The sequence below is a fragment of the Antechinus flavipes genome, chromosome 2, assembly GCF_016432865.1.
Source record: "Antechinus flavipes isolate AdamAnt ecotype Samford, QLD, Australia chromosome 2, AdamAnt_v2, whole genome shotgun sequence".
In the NCBI taxonomy this organism is placed as follows: Eukaryota; Metazoa; Chordata; class Mammalia; order Dasyuromorphia; family Dasyuridae; genus Antechinus; species Antechinus flavipes.
Window position 1 is genome coordinate 61,931,605 of NC_067399.1, and position 6,000 is coordinate 61,937,604.

Consider the following 6,000-nt stretch of genomic DNA (forward strand, 5'->3'; position numbering starts at 1 on the left):
AACAAAAAAGATATTGCTCCATCTAATAATAAAATAACAATAAATAAATGATAATGTAAATATTGATAAAAATAATAACAATTATGTACCTCCTTAAGGTTTACAAAGCATTTTCAAGATGTTCTCTTATTTGACCCTTACAACAATCCTGGGAGTTAAGTGCTAGTGTGATCCCTGTGTGACAGATGAGAAAATTGGGCACCAAGAAATTAAGTGAATTGTCATGGCTCACACAGCTAGTAAATGTTTGAGGCAAGATTTGAACACACATCTGAATTTAAAGGCAAGATATAGATCAGCATGGCTGGGGAAGGCCCTAAATGCAGTGGGAGATATTGGCCCTAAAGTCTTTCCCAGGTCTCAATTTGACTGAGATAATACCCAAGCATTGATTAAAGCTGGGTAAGACATGAAGAAGGGAATGGCTTCTTTTACCTAGTCAAAAAAAAAAAAAAGAAGAAGAAGAAGAAAAAGCAATCTGGAAGAACAAAATTGTTGGAGATTTTTGGTCAAAACAGAAAAAATTGCTATTTACATTCACTGTGAGCCAATCAGGCAAACAATGACTAAGCAGGGCTTGGCCTAGAACTTAATATTGGTGGGTCAATGAGCAGAAATCTGAGGTTTTAGCTAAGGATATGTGGACAAAGGGAAGGGAAGGAAAAGAAGAAAGAAAAGAAAAGATAAGAAAGAGCTGTGTTGTACAGTTGACAAGTTTCAATTGGATCCCCAGTGAGGCAACTCAATTCACAGAGGTTGTTGTTTGTCCTTCATTCTCCTAGAGGACCACGACATCAATGAGGGGCAAGTGAATTGGACTTAAGTGAGAGACGGTTGTGCAAGGTCACTGACCTCACTTTCTCTTCTAGAGTCATCTGGGTTCAGTGGCAAAATATAGGTCAGGATGACAGATATTTCCTCATTAGTTAATAAATTAAAACATTTCTCTTAAGTAGATTATGCTTTGAGGTAGTTTTAGAAATGTTAGCAATAGCAATAACATAAGAGGAAGAAAGAAGTGGGCCAAGAAGAAAGACAATTATTCCTATTAAATTTAAACATTGTAGTTTATTTAGAAAATCCAAGGAAATCAGAAAAGAAACTAGTTAAGATAAATAATAACTGCAAAAATGTTGCAGGCTACAAAATTAACTCACAAAAATAAATAGCATTTTTATTTAACATAGCAAAATCCCCAAACCAATAATAAAAAGATCCATTCAAAATAACTGAAAAAATACAAGAAATTTGAGAGGCAAGAAGCAATATTAAAAAGGGAAATTCCATTCCCAATTACCACAAAACACTTCAAATGCCTGGAGATCAATCTTTCAAAGCACACAACATACTTATATAAATTCAATTACAAAGTACTCCTTGAAGAAATAAAGAGCAACCTAAATAGCTGAAAGAATATTCAGCGCTCATGACTAGGCTGTGTCAATATGATAAAAATGACAATGCTATCAAAATTAATTTATCCTTTTAATGCTATACCAATCAAATTATCAAAGGGATACTTTACAAACTTTGACAAAATAATAATAAGGTCCATTTGGAAAAACAAAAGCTATAGAATATTAAGGGAAATATTGAAAAGAAGTAGAACAAAGAGAGAATAGCACTACGAGATATCAGACCAAATTATAAAGCAGCATCCAGCAAAAACATTTGTTATTAACCAGTTAAAAATATGGAGATACAAAAAGTTATCAAATTGTGCATACCCTTTGATCCAGCTGTGTTACTACTGGGCTTAAATCCCAAAAAGATTTTAAAGAAGGGAAAGGGTACTGTATGTGCAAGAATGTTTGTGGTAGCCCTCTTTGTAGTGGCCAGAAACTGGAAACTGAGTACATGCCTATCAATTGGAGAATGGCTGAATAAATTGTGGTATATGAATAATATGGAATATTATTGTTCGGGAAGAAATGACCAACAGGATGAGTTCAGAAAGGCCTGGAGAGACTTACACGAACTGATGCTGAGTGAAACAAGCAGGACCAGGAGATCATTATATACTTCAACAACAATACTATATGATGATCAATTCTGATGGACCTGGCCATCTTCAGCAATGAGATGAACCAAATCAGTTCCAATGGAGCAGTAATGAACTGAACCAGCCACACCCAGGGAAAGAACTCTGGGAGATGACCAAGAACCATTACATTGAATACCCAATCCCTATATTTTTGCCTGCTTGCATTTTGGATTTCCTTCACAGGCTAATTGTACAATATTTCCGAGTCCAATTCTTTTTTGTACAGCAAAACAATGGTTTGGACATGTCTACTTCTTTTGTATTTAATTTATACTACAATATAGTTAACATGTATTGGTCATCCTGCCATCTAGGGGAGGAGTTGGGGGGAAGAAGGGGAAAAATTGGAACGAAAGGTGTGGCAATTGTCAGTGCTGTAAAATGATCCGTGTATATAACTTGTAAATGAAAAGCTATTAAAATTTTTAAAAAAGAAAAAATATGGAGATAAATTGATGGAACAGATCAGACAAGGGTTATTCAGAAACAATACAACTCAATAATCAAATGTTGATAAAGTAGAAAATAGTAGTTGCAGATGGAAAAAATTCCCTAATTGAGTTAGGTAGATGGTATAGTAGATAGAGTACTAGCCCTGGAGTCAGGAGGATCTGAATTCAAATGTGACCTCTGACACTTAACACTTACTACCTATATGACCCTGGGTAAATCACTTAACTCCAATTGCCTCTCAAAAAGAAAAGAAAAGAAAAGAAAAATATCCTAATTGATAAATTCTACTTGGAAAACTGGAAAGCAGTCTGACAGAAATTCGATTTAGTCCAATATCATTTTATATGATATTTCATAATAAATTCAAAGTGGATGAGTGCTTTGAATATTGCAAATCATGCCAAAAAATTAGGAGAGTAGGTTATGGCTATGAGTAAGGGATGAATTAGTTACAAAAGATAAAATGGATCATTTTAGTTACATAAATTGAAAAGATTCTATGTGAATAAAATAACTGTATAGTAAAAAAAAGATTTTCAAATAGCTACATTAATGGAAATGAATACATGGAGAAAAAAAACAAACCAACCCCTAACTGTCTCTCACTGACTGCATTTTAAGAGGTTAAACTATTGTGGGTCATTGGATGGGGAGGATCTCAATGCTCTCTCTCACCTCTTCTATCCTTTTGTCTATTCTTTCCAGTTCTAGGAGAATGATGGAAGACAAGTATGATCTTATCAGCTTTGAAAAGTCTCAAGAGTCAAACATCAGAAGTCCTGGATCTGGAGTCCACAGCAGCAGATTCGTAAGGGGATATGAAGAGTAAACTGTTTGATTCAGCCCAGCAGTGTCCGGCAGCAAAGGAGCAAGGATCAGCAGTTCTGCTGAATTTAGAAGTGAACTTAGTAGCAGGAACATTGTAGCAATTACTTTAAACTCAAGCCTGTTCTCATGGACCAAGATGGTAGAGAGGAGAATCCCACTGGCATGTTTATATTTCTCTTTTTGCTATGTCTTCTCAGAAAATATTACTTTGTAAAAAGATGATTGATATGAATTGGTTAAAATAATCCTGGGGAGATAAAATAATCGTAGGAGTATCAATAATAAGATATTTACTCTGTAATTGGGTCAAATGACATGGGAGAGAACACTGCAGAACAAGAACTAGACTCAGTAACTTTAGGAGAATCACCCACAATCCCTTGTGAATAATGTTAGAGCTTAAACGTGATACCTGGTTGAAACTCAATGGAAAACCTATTTGTCAATATGAATTTGAATAAGGACCCAGCCAACCTGTGTGTTATGTTACATAAATGAAAGAATGCTTCAAATCATTAATAATAAGAAAATGCAAACCCAGAACACTGACAAAGATGACAAAGCATGAGAATAGTCAACGTTGAAGTAGTTGTATTAAGACAGAGACATTAATGCATTGTTGTTGGAGCTGTGAATTGGGCCAACAATTCTGGGAAATGGTTTGTAATTAATAGTAATGTTAGCTAACAATAGCTAGCGTTTGTTTAACGATATAAGGTTTACGAAGTGCTTTACAGATATCATCTGATTTGATAATTTGACAAGAACCCTGGGAGATAGGTGCTATGATTATCCCCATTTTACAAATGAGGAAACGAGGCAAAGAGAAGTTAAGTGACTTGCCCAGGATCACAGAGCTAATAAGTGTCTGAGACTGGATTTGAATTCAGTACTTCCTGACTCCAGGTCCAATATTCTATCCATTGCAATACCTAGCTACTTAATTATGTAAAGAAAGTGAATTAAATGTCCACACTTTTTGAACCAAAAGTCAAAACTATACTAGGAGGCAAGGAGCCAGTAAGTACTTCTAGGACTGTGGTTGGATTGTGGAATGATTAGAAACCTGTCTGAACTGTTTGTCAATAGTTAGACTGACTGAGGGTGGGTGAAGAGAAAAAGAACAGAACAATATTATAAGGAGATCGTCTGTTCAATATGAGATATTTAATAAATAATGATTTATACAATACTTTAAGGATTACAAGGTACTTTACAAATATTACCTCATTTGGCCCTCACAAATTTGCTGGAATTAGGTAATATTATTAATCCCATTTTACAGATTAGGAAGTTGGGGCAAATAGAGGTTACATGATTTTTTTCCCCAGGATTACACAACTATTAGCTGAGGACCAGATACGAGTTCAGGTCTTCCTGAGTCCAAGCCCAGCACTTTCTGCACTGCTCCACCTGCTCTGTTTTAATGAACACTTGGGAGAAAGTGGAGAAAGGACACTCCTGGTTCTCATTGTCTGCAGCAGCATGGACAGCTGAAGCCGATTCTGCCAGATTCCTGAAACACCTCCACTGTTCCAGCCTAGCTGCTGCCAGAATTCTCCTTATATGGCACTGTACCTCCTCCCCCACCTCCGCACCCAGAAGTTTTGGGCAGGTGTTTGTCCAAGTTGGGAGGGTTGTCCCCATCTCACCTTTCTTAGCAGAGACTTTACCCTTTTTTTTTTTTTTTTTTTTGAAGTACAGTTAAGAATCTAACTCGTACCTGGAACAGATCTTGCTGCCTCTACTTGTTGATGCTCTGTCTCCCTGCCTCTCTTTCTCTGTCTTTCTGTTTCTCTTTGTCATTATCTCTGTCTGTCTCTGTCTCTCTCTTTCTCTCTCTCTCTCTCTCTCTCTCTCTCTCTCTCTCAGTGTGTGTGTGTATCTCTCTGAATATATTTTGCATTTACTTTCATATGTACTGAGTGCTCCCAATCTCTTTAAGCAGAGCCTTTCATTCTTTTCCTTCCTTCTTTCCTCCCTTCCTTCTCTCTCTCTCTTCTTGTTTCTCTCTTTTTATTCCTTTCTCTTCTCTTTTGTTCTTTTTTCTTGCCTATCTTTTTTCCTTCTCTTCTTGTTTTCTCTTTCTTTTTCCTTCTTCTCTTCCCCTCCCTTCCTTTCCTCCTTCTTTCCTCTTTTCCTCTCTCCCTTTTCTCTTCTTCTGCCCTTCCTTCTGAAAAAAAATTGGTTAAAACCATCCAGCTGCGGGTACTTGAGAACCCTCTCTAATAGTACGTGTTATAGTGAGCTCTGCTGGTATTGTACTTATTCTTTTCATAAATTTCTACCACTATATCTTATAATAGTAATGGATATCGTTGCTAAGTCTTTAATGTTATTGGATAGGCCTTTAACAGTTCTCCATTCCATTGAGTACTTACTGTCTTTGATTTTAGATAGATACTATTTAATATATTAAGAAAAAGCCCCATTATTGATTTATTGAGTTATTTAAATCTTATTGACTTATTTAAACCAATAAATCAATTTAAAACCACTCATAAATAGGTATTATAGTTTGTAGAAGAGATTTTAAATATCTATTAATATAAATTATGAATTTTATTTTTTTATCTTTAAATAATGTATTATGTTTATGATTTACCTTCTATTAGCCAACCCCACATTCCTAATATCGATCCAACCTGATCACATATTTTAATATGATGTTTTAC